The sequence below is a fragment of the Loxodonta africana genome, chromosome 18 (assembly GCF_030014295.1).
Source record: "Loxodonta africana isolate mLoxAfr1 chromosome 18, mLoxAfr1.hap2, whole genome shotgun sequence".
NCBI classification, from domain to species: domain Eukaryota; kingdom Metazoa; phylum Chordata; class Mammalia; order Proboscidea; family Elephantidae; genus Loxodonta; species Loxodonta africana.
This window is the reverse complement of record NC_087359.1, coordinates 71,850,113-71,867,400: the sequence shown is the minus strand read 5'-3', so window position 1 is coordinate 71,867,400 and position 17,288 is coordinate 71,850,113. Positions and strand designations below refer to the sequence as shown.

At 51.1% G+C, this 17,288-nt stretch overlaps 1 protein-coding gene across 1 annotated transcript in view; it reads right to left on the bottom strand.

Annotated features, from left to right (window-relative positions):
* Positions 1-17,288, bottom strand: part of NTN1 (netrin 1) — a 232,386-nt gene that overhangs the window by 107,118 nt on the left and 107,980 nt on the right. The gene's annotated exons all lie outside the window — the stretch shown is intronic.

Here is a 17,288-nt window from a genome sequence, read left to right as displayed (position 1 = left end):
TTATTATGCCTCCCCCGCTCTGGAACGTAAGCTCCATGAGGGCAGGGATGTTTTATCTATTTTGTTCACTAATACATCCCCAAGGATGAGAACAGTGCCTGGCATACAGCAGGAACACAGGGATATCTGTTACATTCATGAATGAATGGCTCAGTCCTTGAGATTTCTTGGGAATCCTGCTTGCTTCTCTTGCCAACTCTCTCTCCCGTCACCTCCCTGTAAGACTACCTGTTTCAAACCGTTCTGCCCTCTTCAAGCCTCCAGCTCAGCCATCTTCCTCCTCAATCTGTACACGTGCAATTTACGGCCCCACCTCCCACTTCTCAGAGGAACTGGCAGCCGTTAGACAAGAACTCTGACAACCTCCTGATACCCAACCTGGAAGCCACTTTCACTAGGACCCCAGGCTCCTTCACCCCCAGCTTAGGGCCAGTCGCCCACTGTGTTTTGGGCCCCACCCCTTCCTGCCTCCTTCAGAAACAGACGCTACGTTCCCTGCTCTCTCTCACCGACTCAGTCTCTCCCTTTCGTTTGCTCTAGCCCACTGGCATTTAATTTGCTCAATTTGTGGTTGTTGCCGTCAAGTCAAGTCCAACTCATGGCAACCCCATGTATGCTTGAGTCCACTGTTGTGGCCACTGTGTATTTTAACCATCTTCTAACCTAAGGGGCTCATCTCCCAGCACTGTGTTGGACAATACTCTGTTGTGACCCATAGGGTTTTCACTGGCTCACTTCCGGAAGTAAATTGCCAGAACCTTCGTCCTAGTCTGTCTTAGTCTGGAAGCTCCACTAAAACTGTCCACCATTGGTGAACCTGCTAGTATACGAAATACCAGTGACACAGCTTCCAGCATGACACCAACACTCAAGCCACCAAAGTATGACAATGTGACAGTCAGGTGGCGGACACTCCAACTGCTCCCCTCTTTATAAGTTCTTCCCCCACCCCACATAAGCTAAGCCTCTCCATTGCCTCATCTCTTGCTTCTCTGCTGCCATTATTCCGCCAGAACACCCGTGCTAAGGACACCCTTGATCACTGCACTGCAAACCCAGTAGATGTTTCCATCTCTCTTGCTGGATCTCTCAGCAGTTTTGACACGGCTCACCACATCTCTTCCTGCAATCCTCTCTTCCTTTGGTGTTCACGGCAGCACAAGCACTTGGTTTTTCTCCTGCCTCCGTCTCCCTTACATGCTCACCCTTCTCTATCCCATAATGAAAGCTGGAGTCCCTCCAGGAGAAGCTGGGCCTCTTCTCTTGCTTCACTATCTCCCTTGGTGATCTCATGCAGTTCACTTATTATCTTCTTGCAGAGAAATGACTCTCAAATTTATCTCCAGACCAGGAATCTCTGAGCTTCTGGTACATATATCTAACTGCCAACCCCACATCTTGGATCTCTTAAAGACAATTCAAACTTCATATGTTCCAAGATCAAACAAAGTCATGATAGCCCCTCCCAAACCAGTTGTCTTCCAGGAAATGATGCTTTCATCTACCCAAAAGTGCAAGCTGGAAATCTAGGAGTCACTTTTGTCACCTCCCACTCCCTCTGCCCCGTTAGCTGAACCATCAACAAGTCCTTTATATTGTCAATTCTCAAATTTCTCTCCAAGCTGTCCACTTCTCTCCATCTGCACTGCCACCACCCTAGTCCAAGCCACCATTATGTTTAATCTGCACAAAAAACAGTTGTCATGGAGTCACCTCTGCTCATGGTGACCTCACGTGCCTCCGAGTAGAGCTCTGCTCCACAGGGTTTTCCATGGCTGATTTTTCAGAAATAGATTGCCAGGCCTTTCTTCCAAGGTGCCTCTGGGTGGACTTGAACCACCAACCTTTCAGTTAGCACCTGATCGTGTTAACCGTTTGCACCACTCAGGGATTCTGTTGACCTGCACAGGTACCACGAACATGGGCCTTACACCCACCTGCAGGCTGGCTCATGGCTATGAATAACCAAGGGGCATCATCTTTTCTCCTCCACTCAGCTTGAAGGTCAAAACAACCTGCGTTCCTTGCTCTCCCTTCTGCAGGGCAGATGTGTTTCTCATGTACGCTTACACTGAGAGTGTGGCAGTCTCCTGGTAGACTTCCTACACTGGGGGAGCCCTGGTATTACCTCAGGTCTCTGAGATCCACACAGCCATCACACAGAGCCTCAAGGTCACAAGGGGTTGACAACCATCTTCCTGTTGAAAGCCAGCTCCAGGACTTGCTCCATGAAATCTGCTTTCCCTTTTTGGACCTTGTGATGGGTTGATTTGCGTCCCCACAAAAGATACGTTCAAGTCTTAATCCCCAGTACTTGTGAATGTGACCTTTTTTGGGAACACAGTCTTTGCAGATGTCATTAGTGACGTTAACATGAGGTTATACTTGAGTGGGGTGGGCCCTAATCCAATATGAGTGGTGTCCTCATAAAAAGAGAGGTCGGCAGGTGAAGATTCCTCCCTTGGGCCTTCTGAGGGCGGATGGCTCTGCAGCACCTTGATTTTGGCCGCTGGTCTCCATAACTGTGAGAGGACAAGCATGTTGTTTTAAGCCGCCCAGTTTCGTTACTTTGTTATGGCAGCTCTCAGAAACAAACGCAGGCCTCAACGGGTTCCTTTACTCTCCTGCCAGCTCAGTGGTGCATTTTTTAAGCTTCTTTTTTTGTTTGTTCATTTAAAAATATTTCACCGTGTTCTTTGATTCGGCAGTTGGCAAAGGCAGGGAATCCACTCTACCACGCTGCCAGAGGTGACGGTGCCAGTATCAGCCAGGCAAGCTTGCCTGGTGACCCAGAAAACACACGGTGACCACAGCACATGGCCTCCACCAGCCCGCAGAGACGTTCCGCGCACACAGCTCTCCCAGCCTGTCTGCTGCGTGGTGTGAGTCCCCTAGCATCAACTCTCAGTGCACCAGGGCTTATCAAACTGCAGGTAACAGGCCACCGGGGGGTCATGGGATCCGTTTTGTGGATTATGAACAGCATGAAAAAAAAAAATCTAAAACCAAACCTGTTGCCATCAAGTCAACAGAGTGATTCAGACTCAAAGTGACCCTAGAAGACAGAGTAGAGCTGCCCCACGGGGTTTCCAAGGACCAGTCGATGGATTCGAACTGCTGACCTTTTGATAAGCAGTCTGAGCTCTTAGAAAATGTCAGAGTGGACCATACATACCCAAGGGCTTATTAAACTTTTATTTGGATAAACAGATAGACAGACAGACATAGATAGATAGTTGCTGTTGTTGTTAGGTGCCATTGAGTCTATTCCAACTCAGAGCAGCCTTATATATAACAGAGCAAAACGTTGCCTGGTCCTGTGCCATCCTCACAATCGTTGCTACGTTTGAGCCCATTGTTGCAGCCACTGCGCCAATCCATCTTGTTGAGTGTCTTCCTCTGTTTCACTGACACTCTACCTTACCAACCATGACGTCCTTCTCCAGGGACTGGTCCCTCCTGATAACACGTCCAAAGTACTTGAGACAAAGTCTTAACATCTTCACTTCTAAGGAGCATTCTGGTTGTACTTCTTCCAAGACAGACTTATTCATCCTTCTGGCAGTCCATGGTATATTCAATAGTCTCTGCCAACACCATAATTCAAATGCATTAATTCTTCATTGGTCTTCCTTAGTCACCGTCCAGCTTTCCCACGCATATGAGGTGACTGCAAACACAATGGCTTGGGTTAGGCACACCTTTGTCCTCAAAGTGACATCTTTGTTTCTAATACTTAACAGAAGTCTCTTGCAGCAGATCTGCCCAATGCAATGCGTTGTTTGATTTCCTGACTGCTGCTTCCACGGGCATTGTGGACTGATTGCGGATCCAAATAAAATGGAACCCTTGACGACTTCAGTCTTCTCTCTGTTTATCATGATGTTGCTTATGGATCCACTTGCGAGGATTTTTGTTTTCTTTATGTTGAGGTGCAATCCATACTGAAGGCTATATCTTTGATCTTCAGTATGGATAGACTTAAAAAAAAAAACAAAAATCACAGTTGCCCTTGAGTCCACCACGACTCACAGTGACCCCATGTGCACAGAGCAGAGCTGTGCTCTGTAGGGTTTTCCAGGATGTGACCTTTTGGAAGCAGATCACCAGGGCCTTCTTCTTGGGCACCTCTGGGTGAGCTCGAACCTCCAACCTTTCAGTTAGCAGTTAAGCACATGAACTCTTCGCACCACCCAGTGACTCCAGATAGATACACAGATGCATATAAACCCTAAACCCACTGCTGTCGAGTCGACTGCAACCCATAGCAACCCTATAGGACAGAGTAGAACTGCCCCATAGAGCTTCCAAGGAGCGCCTGGTGGATTCGAACTGCCGACCTCTTGGTTAGCAGCCATAGCACTTAACCACTATGCCACCAGGGTTTCCACAGATCCATATATTACTGGGTCATGATTCGTAACAGTATATATATTTTTACAGTGGATTATGGTCCAAAAACGTTGCATTTAAATTCCACTGAATGTGGTTATGGTTCGTCTTTACGGACAAGTGCCATGTTTTTTTTTTTTTTCTCTCACTAAACGTAGAAGCATGCTGGGCTCACAGGAGGTTCTTGGCAATACTGAGAGACACTGGATTGATTGGGTTTCTGGAGAAGGTGAAGGAATCATTGGAAAAGTGAAACCTTGGTTTGAGGGGGAAGAAACCCTGGTTTGGGGAAGGGGGAAACTGAAGCCTGTTGGGTCCCAGCAAATGTACCACCTGGACCTTGCCAGGTGAAGGGAAAGTCTGTGTTCTCAACTTTCGACTCTGAAGCCAGGGTTCAGTGAAAAATGGTTTTCCTCGGTGTCCTGCCTGGGTAGGAGGCTGACAGCTGTAGGGCGCAGGTGCTAGGCTGAGAGACTGGGGCTGCCTGTAAAAGGCCCCTCCCTGTCTGCCCTCATTTGGCCCACAGATGGGGTGTCAGGCCTTGGCCACTCGACAGGTCTAGGTCATCTCTCTGATCAAGCTGCTTATCTGGTTAGAGACCTGCCCTGATTCCACAGGGCCTAAAGGAAATGTCTAGATTCCTTGGCTTGGCACGGGAGGCTCTCCACAATCTCGCCCCAACCAACCCTGCTGGTCTCATCTCCCACAATGGCTCTCCACTGAAAACTGTGTTGCAACCACGCCCGCTTCTTCACTCTCCCCTGAAGACTCTTTCACCAAACCCTCTCCAGGCTGTTCGGAGACTAGCCCAGAGCAGCCTTCCAAACCTCCTCCACTGCATGCCACACCAAGAAATGATACTCTTTGAACAGCACATTCATGTTAACCCAAGGGACCTGAGCCCTAGGTCCGCTTGCTGCTGGAGACCAGCCAGGCTCCCCGAGACACCCCATGGCCCTGAGGGCTGAGGGAACCAGCAACCTGCAGCACACCTGGGGGAAGCTCGGCTCTCAAGGGGTCCAAGCCTATCTTCAAGACCCTCCTCAAACCCCCGTCTTCAACCCTGCATGGCCTCAGGCCCAAAGCTCGGTCCCCCTCCCCAGAGCTCTTACTGCCCGTCCCCTCACCAGGTACCTAACACAGCTGTCTTGTCTTGTCTGCACTGCCCGTAAGTCAGGGTCTTATCTCCTGTGTCTTATGCTTCTTTGTCGGCCAGCACACACACAGCTGTCAAGACCTGGGTGCTCAAGCAATAAGTAGGTGTGGATGGACTGACTGACAAGGGGGATGCCAGAGCCCAGGTGGGAGCGAGGGTCTGTCTGGCCGCTGTCTCCCGCCCAGGCAGGGCCGTTAGTGACAGCATGCTGGGGAGGGGAAGGGACAGGCTGAGGTCAGGGAGGGGCAGCATCTGGGGTACAGCCGTCGAGCCACATACGACACAGGCCTTCTGGAAGCACATTCTTATCTTCCTCCTGAGACTGCCTAGCCACAGCCCTTACAGAGAGAGGCACGTGCTCCGGTGAGACTGACCCCCTCGCAAGGCATCTGGGCTGTGCTGCCATGACAAGGTCTATTTGCGCTTCCTATACCCAGGGCAAGATCTTGCCACTAAAATTTATGCAAATGAAATAATGAGCAATTTGGAGAAAGGAATGAAATGCTGAGCAGTGATCCAAACCACCCCAGACACCCGCCTGGAGGGGTTTTCAAGTTGAGCAATCATTTCAAAGACGATTGAAAGTCAGTCACTCGCTGGAAAAAACACACCAGGATTCATGCAAATCAGCAGGCCTTGTGGCTTCGGGAGGCCGCCTGCCTCACTGTTGGGAGCAGAGGAGGCTGGGCTAGGGAGGGGACGAGGGACACACCTTGTTGCCCATTCTACTCCATGAGTGGACAAGCGTGACTTCAGTGGAACCTGCCCTGGGCTTACTGCAGGGACATGAGCCCCAGCCTGGGCATCCTGCAACACCCACCTCATTCCTGGAGTTAGACGCAGGCAAAGCTGCTGGGCCAGCCCAGAAGGCTCCAAATGCTCACCAACTTTTACTAGTCAAGACCTGCCTGCCCCAGGGCAAGGGCACCGTGTGTATTTGCTCATTCATTCATTCACTCATCACATCTTAACCGAGCGCCGCCGCGGGCAGGTTCCAGGCTAGGTGCTAGAGACACAAAGAGAGCACATTTACTCAGCAAACACCCACCATGCACTGCTCCACACTAGACATTGACCTAGGAAGAAGGGCTGGGGGTACCAAAGCGAGCGGCACAGCCCTGCACAAAACAGTGTGACAGTTCCCCAAAAGGCTACCCAGAGAACTGCCATGTGACCCCGCAATTCCGCTCCTAGCTATATACCCAAAAGGACTGAAAGCAGTGACTCACACAGAAGCTTGTACAGCCATGTCATGTGTAGCCCTACTCAAAACAGCCAACAGGTGGAAACAACCCAAGTGTCCATCAACAGATGAATGGACAAACAAAATGTGGTGCGCACATACATACAATGGAATACTACTCGGCCAAAAAGAGAAACAAAGTCCTGATACATGCTACGACGTGGCTGAACCATGAAAACATGCTGAGTGAAATAAATCAGACACAAAAAGACAACTATCGTATGACACCACTTAAATATCTAGAATAGGCAAATGCATCAAGACTAAAGTTTACTGGTCAGTTATCAAGGGCCGGGGTAGTGGGCAGTGGGGGTTTTCTTTAAGGGGTACTGAGTTGAGGGTGATGAAAAGCATTCGAAAATGGACAGCAGCGATGGTTGCCTAACGCAGGGAATGTAATTAATGCCACTGAATTGCTCCCTTAAAAATAGTTACACAGGCCCATTCTATGCTCTACATATTTTACCCCAATAAAATAAAAAAGTGAATATGAGATGCCATCTGTCGCTGCCTCCGCAAGTTTACAATGTGATGGAAGGGAATGCAAGTGGGCATAACTCAATTCCAGGCAGATGGTGGACCGTCCTGACGACGTGAGAGGAGGACTTGGAAAATTGAGAGGCCATTTCTGAAGGGGCATCAAGGAAGGCTTCATGGAGGGGGTATCACTTTAGCCAGGCCTTGCAGGACACATAGGAGTTGAGTGCCTGATGGAGGGGAGAAAAGCATTCCAGCCAAGAAAACAGCACAGGAAAAATGAAGACCACCTCCTGAATAAACTGAATGCTTCGAAGGCCAGCGTAGCATGGGCAGGGGTCTGGGGACCATGGTTTCAGGGGACGTCTAAGTCAATTGGCATAATAAAATCTATTAAGAAACATTCTGCATCCCACTTTGAAGAGTGGCGTCTGGGGTCTAAACACTAGCAAGCAGCCATCTAAGATGCATCAAAGGAGAATGAAGAACACCAAGGACACAAGGTGATTACGAGCCCAAGAGACAGAAAGGGCCACATGAACCAGAGACTACATCAGCCTGAGACCAGAAGAACTAGATGGTACCGGCTACAACCAATGACTGCCCTGACAGGGAACACAACAGAGAACCCCTGAGGGAGCAGGAGAGCGGTGGGATGCAGACCCCAAATTCTCATAAAAAGACCAGACTTAATGGTCTAACTGAGACTAGAAGGACCCCGGTGGTCATGGCCCCCAGACCTTCTGTTGGCCCAGGACAGGAACCATTCCCGAAGCCAACTCTTCAGACATGGACTGGACCGGGCAATGGGTTGGAGAGGGATGCTGGTGAGGAGTGAGCTTCTTGGATCGGGTGGACACTTGAGACTATGTTGGCATCTCCTGCCTGGAGGGGAAATGAGAGGGTGGAGGGGGTTAGAAGCCGGCGAAATGGACACGAAAGAGAGAGTGGAGGGAGAAAGCAGGCTGTCTCATTAAAAAAAAAAAAAGTCTCATTAGGGGGAGAGTAATTGGGAGTATGTAGCAAGGTGTATATAAGTTTTTATGTGAGAGGCTGACTTGATTTGTAAACTTTCACTTAAAGCACAATAAAAATTATATTAAAAAAAATAATAATGAAGACTACCACAGGATTCCTGACCATCAGACTTTCCATGTATCCCCACAGTGGATGATTTGTCTGAGAGAAGGGCCCCTCTACTTGCTTTTCCTCACCCTTCAAGTGCATTCCTTCACATTCACGGCAGAGACCCGGGCTGACTGTAAAGGGCTGCTCTCTGTCCTCGTTCGGCCCACAGGTGAGAGGAAGAGCCTCAAATTCCACAAGGAACGTGTGACGGGAGCAGAGGTGAGGGCCTGGCCTTTGGTTCCCACGTCCTTTCCTCTCTCCTCAAAGTGTGTTCCCACTTTGCAACGCTGGGGTGGGGTTGTGGGGGAGGGGCCTCATAAAGACCAGTTTCTTTAAAAAAAATACTGTTAAGATCTGGTAAAGCTGGTGGGCAGACAGCATTCATCACACTATCCCTGATCCTTAACTATTTCAGAATAAAATAAATTTAAGTTCGGTTTGGTCTTGTTTTTTCAGATCTGAAATATGAGGGAAAGCTCTTGTCCTGCTGACCCCAGCAACTGGCCTGAGGCCAGAAAATTTCCTGCCCACTCCTTGCAGGGCAAGCTGTCCCTTCCACGGCCTGTGACTCAGCTTCCCCTCAATGGGGGCTGGCTCTAGGAAGATTCCAGAAAGCAGTGTGACTCAGAACACCAGGAAGATGGGAAGAAATGGGCTCAGAGTTTCCCAGGAGGGAGTGAGGAGGACAGGTATCACGTGCTGCATGGTGTGTGCGCACACTGCACTCTGTAGCTGGGGGTGTTGGCACTGCATGTGTGTTTGCACATGTGTTCACGTGTGTTCATGCATGTTCACACATGCATGTTGAGCTCAGTCAGCAGGTGTGAAAAGGAGCTCAGAGAGTTAGTGGGGGGACCAAGGACTGGACCTCTGGTCCCTAAAAGCAAGGCCAATGTCCTGTCCACTCTGAAAGCCAAATCCAGATGACCAGGGAGGGGATTTAGCAGCAAAGACTCCACTGTGAGTACCCCAGGGAGCTCCAGAGCCTTAACCTGCAGGTGAGGCACTGGCCCCACAGACACAGGAGTCCAGTCTCTGCAGAAAGAGCAGGCTCCACATAAACCATCTGAACCCCACCGTGCCAGGCCATCTTTACCATCCAGGAGGAAGATGATGGGCCCCCAGGGAAGAGGACTCTGGCTAATCCTTGGCGTCAGGGATCAGGAGAGGGTCTGATGGTCAAGCAGGAAGGAGCTGACCCCTGCCAGTGGCTGACAAGCAACTGCTGGGAGCAGGAAGCAAGCCGAGTCTTCCAAGAAGGGACACGCAAAGGCTCAGCAGCGAGAAGCGGCAGTGCATGGCGGAGAACCACGTCGGCGCAGCCTGGTTGGTGTGCGGGCTACACCGGGCGGCAGCTAGAGACGGGCGTGGAGGTGGCCCCATTTCAGACTCAGAAGACAGCTGCTCTCCAAACCTTCTAGCCAGGACAGTGACCCTCTGGTAGGAATACAGAAGGGGCCAGCTAGGCGACGAGGGTGAAGATGCAAAGAACAGACAAACGTAGGGGACAGCAAAGACCTCAATCAAGCCAGCAGGGGAATGGAGGGACTGCTGGGGAGAGTCAGCGATGAAGGGAATTGTGCCTTACTGAGTCCCCTGAGGGGACTGGGTGCCAGTTTCAGGGGTAAAGAACTCCGAGGGTTTGATTTAGGGCATGAGAGTTAGAGGGTCGGGGGGCATGTGGATGGGGGTGCCCACCCAGGAGGCAGCACTCCTGAGTCTGGAACCCAGGGGTAGGCTTCCTCACCTCTCTCAGGAACCAAAGTAGGGACAGAAAGAAAAAAAAAAAAAAAAACCAGGTTCCATCAAGTCGGTTCCAACTCACGGTGACCCATGTGCGTCAGAGCAGAATTTTGCTCCACAGGGTTTTCGGCGGCTAAATTTTTGGAAGTAGATCACCAGGGCTTTATTCCAAAGCATCTCTGAGTGGACTCGAACCTCCAATCTTTTGGTTAGCAGCCGAGTGCATTAGCCATTTGCACCAACCAGGGACTCCAGCGGCAGGAAAGGACTCTTTATGGAGCACCAGAGATGGCTGAGTCCTGGCTAGGTTCATTTCAGGTCACCAAATAAAAATATCTATCAAGCTACCACCATTAAAAAGGCCCTAGGCCTCAGGCTTAAGCACTATGGGCTCAAGGATGCAGGGACTGTGGCTGACGTTCACCTTGCACCTGGAACGTTCTTGGCAGGGCAGTGAGCCACAAGTGCCTTCGTGTGAAATGGAACCCCCAAAAACACAGGGCTGCACAAAAGGAATACCTGATTTGGAGAGGGGAGCAGTTGTCTATTCTGGCCATTCTCTGCCCTGGCTGCACATTAGACTCACCTGGAAAGCTTTAAAAAGGAAAGCATACGGCCCCACCCCCGGAGTCCCTGATTTTTTGAGAGGGGTCCAGGCATGGGGAGTTTTAAAAGCTCCCAGGTGACTCTAACACACAAGGATGAAGAAGCCCCCATCTAACCGAGCTTTGTTTTGCACATGAGATCACTGGTCTGGGGGAGAGATGGAGGCGACCTCAGCAGTGCTAGGAACACAAGGGGGTGCACGTGAGGCTGGGGAAAGGTGAGTACGCAGGTACTCAAAGGAGAGACTGGCAGGAAATCAGTCAGCTGGGCTTCAGGAGGCACTGAGCGCTCACTCCCCGGGAACAGAGGGGTCCCACAAACAGCCTTTGAGGAGATTCTCATTTCTGTGATGGGCAGGGCTTTTAGACATTCACTGGGAAGGTCCTCGCGAAAAACAGAAGACCACGGCCCACCTGCTTTCCAGCTAGGGCAAGAATGAGCCAAGGGGACCTTGCTTACACACCCCCAAGGCTGCTGCAGGAGGAAACACAACCTGCTGAGGGAATTAGGCCTAGGGTCAGAAACAGCAGTTGCCTGGGGGCAAGGTGGTGAGCTTGCTCTGTGCCTGCTGGGCTGTCCAGGTCCTTTCACACAAACTCAAGTAGACATCCGACCTCCTGGCCACAGCTCAACAGGTCCAGTGAGTGAGGAGAACTGCAGCCAAGCCACCTCTCTGGAGGGGTGCCTCAGGATAGAGGACCGGAGCTGCCAGCTCAGTGTCCTATGCCTGACTTCTCAGAGACCTCCTGTGGATTCTTATCAGACCAAGGCAATTAGCCTTGTGCCTGGGACTCACCCCTGGAAACATGCAGCTTCAGAGCACTTTGAAGGGAAGGGAAGGTGTTGTGGAATGAACTGTGTCCCCCCAGAATATATGTTGGAATCCTAACCCCTCTACCTGTGGATGTAATGTAATACAATCATCTTCCACAACGCAATTTAATAGGATAGAATCTGTCATTTGCGGTCATACTGGTGCAGGGTAGAAGAGCAGCACAAAGACAGAAACACGCACCAGCAGACAGTGGGGAAGACAAATACTATCTAACCAACTCCGAGAGCTGTGGGCTAAGACAGAAATAGGAAGCAGATATAAACCAAGAAGCACTTCCCCTTCGGGCCACACCCTGAATTCAGACTTCTAGCCTCCTGAACTGTGAGAAAATAAATTTCTACATTTTAAAGTCACCCACTTGTGGTATTCCTGTTACGGCAGCCTAGGTAATGAAGACAGAAGGGAGTGAAACAGTTGCCCAGGGCCTGGAGAAGTTGGCATGGCTCCCCTGGCCATCGCTGGGTGAAGGCATGGTCAATGGGTAAGGGGGAGAACCTCATCTCGGACTGCGAGCTTTTACAATCGGGATGTGGCCGGAACCCTTAACCAAAGGCATTTAAAATGCTCTAGGGGTCAGGCTGAGCCACGTCACTCTGACCCTCAGTCAGTGGAGCTTTGCAGTCAGCGTGGCCAAAACGTTCATTGCTTTGCTGACTCGCTACACACCCAGGACAACCTCACGCTGTGCTGGGGCTGTGGGGCACACAGGTGAACAGGATGGTGGCTGCACTTGGAAGGTTCATATTCTAGCAATGGAGACAGGCCTGGTGTGTGGGAGCAGGCCCCTGCTGGGGGGAGGTACAGGGTGTGTACTGGGGACGAGGGTCCAAAGCAGGTAAGGACCCATAGGAGTTTTCCAGGAGGCCAAGGGCGAGTTGTTCCCAGCAGGTGAGACAGTGGGAGCAAAGGCCTGGAGGTGGGACCACAGGATGTTCCTGAAAGCGCATGGATGGTTAGCGCTCAAAGCGCAGGGGTGATGAAATGAGCCCAGAGCGTGAGCGTGACCACAAGCGTGACCACGAGCTTGAGTGTGAACGTGAGCACGAGGAGTGTGTGGGGCTGAGGGATGGGGGGAGCAGCTGCTTAGGCTGTGGCAGGTTATAAGGGGTTGAGAGAGTGCTATGCAGAAACCATCCCAAATGCTAGCCTGTCAAAGACCAAAGTGATGTGGCCAGACTTGAATTTAGAGACAGGCTTCAGATGGAGGCTGAGATAACAATTCATTCATCAAAAGGGAATCAAGGACCAGTCTGAAAACATTATATACTGGAGCTGGCAAAAGCAAAACTACAATAAAAAGTTCAGTGGTTGCCAGGAGTTCAGCGGGAGGAGAGAGGGGTGAACAGGTGGAGCACCGGGCAGTGACACTACTCTGCAGGATGCTGTAAGGTGGACACACAAGCATTATGCGTTTGTGAAAACCCATAGGATTGTACAAAACCCTAATGTAAACTAGGAAACTCTGGTGGCATAGTGGGTAAGAGCTACGGCTAATAACCAAAAGGTCGGCAGTTCAAATCCACCAGTCATTCCTTGGAAACCCTATGGGGCAGTTCTACCCCGTCCTACAGGGTCGCTACAAGTCAGAATCGAATCAAGGGCAGTGGGTTTGATATGGTTTGGTTTAATGTAAACAATATGTGGGCATTCGGGTGGTTCAGTGGTAGAATTCTCGCCTTCCATGCGGGAGACCTGTGTTCAATTCCCAGCCAATCCTGTCATCGGAGGCTTGCCTGTTGTTATGATGCTGACCAGGTCTCAGTGGAGCTTCCAGACTAGAAAGAAAGGCCTGGCAATGTACTTCTGAAAATCAGCCAATGAAAACCCTATGGACGAAAACAGAATACTGCCTGACAATAGTGCTGGAACACCAGCCCCCTAGGCTAGAAGGCACTCAAAATATACAGTGGCCACAACAATGAACTCAAGCTGCCAGGAATCATGAAGATGGCAAAGGACTGAGCAACACTTCGTTCCATCGTGTGTGGGATCACCTGAGTCAGGCCGACAGGGCGGCAGCTAACAGCAACAAAAGACATACATTTCCCTGCGTTTTGCCACCTCTAGAACCACCGTCAGCCAGGGAGAAATAGCTGCTGTCTGCACGTGTACAAAAAGGAGCCCTGGTAGCCCAGTGGCTAAGCACTCGGCCGCTAACTGGAAGGTTGGTGGTTGGAATCTGCCATCCATTCCGCAGGAGAAAGATGTGGCCGTCTGCTTCTGTGAAGATTTACAGTCTTGGGAGCCCTGGGGGCAGTTCTATTCTGTCCTATAGGGTCACTATGAGTTGAAATGGACTTAATGGCAATGGGTTTGGTCTTTTTTTTTTGGCACATGTTCACCAAAGGCAAAGCTGAAAGAAGACAGGGAGGCAGCAGCGGAGCCTTCTTTTAGCAAGTTGTGTTACCTGCCCTCTTGACGGCACGGAGGATGACAGGGCATAGAAATGACAGGCATCGCCAACTCGCACCAGGGGAGTCAGACGTTGAATGTGCCACAGCTGGGGGATTCCTTATGTTATTTATATCTCCCTTTTAATACACACACAAGTAAAAGAATCTTGCTGTTGTTGTTAGTTGCCATCAAGTCAGCTTCGACTCACAGCAACCCCACGTACAACAGAAGGAAACGTTGCCCGATCCGGCACCATTTTCACAACTGTTGGTGTGTCTGAGCCCGTTGTTCCAGCTATTCTGTCAGTCCAGCTCGTGGGGAACCTCTCTTGTTTTCACTGACCCTCTACTTTACCAAGCGTGATGTCCTTTTCTAGCGACTGGTCTTTCCCGTTAACGTCTCCAAAGTAAGCAAGCCAAAGTGTAGCCATCCTCACTTCTAAGGTGCGTTCCGGCTGTACCTCCTCCAAGGCTGACTGGTTCATTCCGCTGGCCGTCCACAGCATATTCAATGTCCTTCGCCAACACCGCAATTCAAACGCAATTGTCAACTCTTCTTCCACCTTCCTTTTTCATCGTCCAGCTTTCACCTACACGTGTGCCGACTGAAAACACCATGGCTGGGTCCAGAACATCTCAGTTACCAAAGTGACATCTTTGCTGTTTGACACTTCATAGAGATGTTTTCCAGTAGATTGTCCCAAAAGAATAAGTCATTTGATTTCCTGACTGCTGCTTCCATGGGCATTGATTGTTGACCCGAGTGGAATGAAATCCTTGACAACTTCCATTTCTTCAGCAGAAATTCAGTATTTTCCTTAGAAAGTTGGCCTTGAAGGGACCCCTTCCTCCCAGAGAGGAAAAGTGATAAAGTGAATGAAAATAACTAGTGAGCAACAGCACTCGGACCAGAAGCCACACTGGAAACCCAACGTTGAGCATTCTTTCCACTACATCAGACATCAGGCGCTCACCTCCCCTGGCTCAGGGCCCCTGCCTTCCTTCTGACTCTGCTCACCCAGTGCAGATGGCTCTCTGGGGCCCTTCAGGTAAAGTGCCTTTTAATGAGGCCCAAGGAGTCCCAGAGCTTTATGAGCAGTGGAGTCTCGCGATGGAGTCTCTGACGGGCCCACTGTAAACCCAGCTCCACGCTGGCCTGAGTGTTTTTCAATTTCCTCAGGTCTGAGTTCTGCAAAGACGTAATGGAGGGTGTTAATCTCCGCCCTCTCTTTTTTGCTGGACGAGGTAATGAAAGTCATCATTGCATCGGATAGTGTTACCACAGAAAAGGACTTGCAGATCACAGAGCCAAGCCCTAACTCTGCAAGTGACGAAACGGAGGCCTTGCCCCAGGTCCCGTGTGGCAGCGGCAGTAATGGAATGGCAGTGCAGACCCCTGGGTTCCTTTTTAAATTGTTTCTTCTGTTCTCATAGCGGCTCAATGGCAACGGATTCAGTTCGGTTTGGTTTCTTCTGTTCTACATCACCTCAGATGAAAGGCAAATGGGTTTTTAGCTTGACTCTGGGGGCTGTGTCTTTCTGCTCTCTCAGGGCCAGGACATCCCAGGAAGATTCCTATCATGGGGACTTTGTGGTAGGGTAGGGGACCTCCAGCCAGGCAGCCTGGGGATGGGGGAGGGAGCATTATAAGGGGTGGGAATACCAAACGGACCGGCCATGCCAAGGACCTTGGGTCTTTCCTCCTCTCAAGATCCGAATCCAAGGAAAACATCCACATGCAGCCTTGAGGTTTAGAGGAGAAAAAAGACAGTCAGGCGGGGGGAGGTGGGGGCAGTCTCTGCTTTGCTCGAGGGGCTGAGGGAGCCCGTGGCCCAGGGTAGATGTCAGGCTGGGGAGCCACCTCCTGCGTCCCTCCAGCTGTTGCCCTGGGCCCAGGGCTGACTGCTAGCAGCGGCATCCTCTCTACTTCACTGGTGAACCACAGGACAGTTCTGAGGCGGGGCTGGGTCAGATCAGAAATTCCTGTCCCTGACCCCCGGAGGCCAAGGGTAGCCTGGGATGCCCTTAGACAAACGTGAGCGCTCTATTCCTGAATCAGTCCTAGAATTAACCCCACCCCAGCCATTCATGACCAGTTCATTAACAGAATCACTGGCTGTGGCATACAGTTTCTGAGAAGACATTCCCCGGTTCCCAATCCAGGGCCACGGCTCAGGACATCTAGGGTACCTGGGACTTGGCCCCCCAGCCCCTGTGCCCACAGTGATTTTTAAGACCAAGTGTGCCCAGTGCAGGCAGAGTGCCTCCAGGGCTGGCAGCTGGTCCCTCTCTCTGCGTCTGCCACCCCTTTCACTGTCCCCTCTCCTGCCCTCCCCACGGGCCTGGGGCCACCTCCTAACCTGTCGCAAAGACGAACAAAGAAGCCATTGCTCCCGTTCCTGCCACAAGACCTGTGTCCTCCAACAAGTGGCCACAAAGCTCCAGCATGGAGTGGGGAGGAGGACCCATGGGACCTTGTCTCTTTCCTTTTGCCCCCATGAGTAACCCACCATGTTGTGGGGACATTACCTCCAAAGTATATCCCAAATGTGCCAACTTCTTTCCACCATCCTTTCTACATTAGCCACCCTCCCCTCTCCCTGGCCACTTGCAGGGCCTCCTCACCACTCTCCCAACCTCCACCTGCCTCCTAAGTCCATTCGCCACGGGGCAGCCCGAGCAATCTTATCAAAACTGAAACAGGAGCATGGGGCTGCTGGCTTAACGCACGTCCCTCCCGTCCCTTCACACCTGGAACAAAGTCCAAACACCTCTGGCTTCACATGGTTTAGCCCCTGACTACCTCTCTGACCTCATCTCCCAGGCTTCCCTCTCCCACTCTGCTCTCTCCAGGGCTATCTTCTACAGGTCCTTCTCCCAGATGTGCCTGGGACACAGGATAGCATGCTACACACATCCACCCCGGAGGTGAAGACAAACCCTTACTCAAACACCCATCCTGGCTCCCCATTGCCTCGTCGGTCAGACACAAACCCGTCGCTGATATGTGACTCTATGCTGTCTCTCAAGGCCACAACTCCCCAGTACGCCTGGTTTTCACCCCCGTGTGTGCTTCACTCTGTGACTCCTGACCACACACCTCCTACGTGTCATCAGAGCCTAACTCCAAGCCCTCCTCCCTCCAGGAACCCTTTCAGAAAGCTCTGGCCACACTGAGCAGGGCAGAGCAGGCCAGGCAAGAGCGTTGGCCTGGGGAGGGGCGGGAATTGAGTGTTTTAACCCCTTCCATGTACCAAGCACTTTCCACACCCTCTCTCTCCTAATTTCTACAGCAAACCCAAGGGCAGTGAGGTC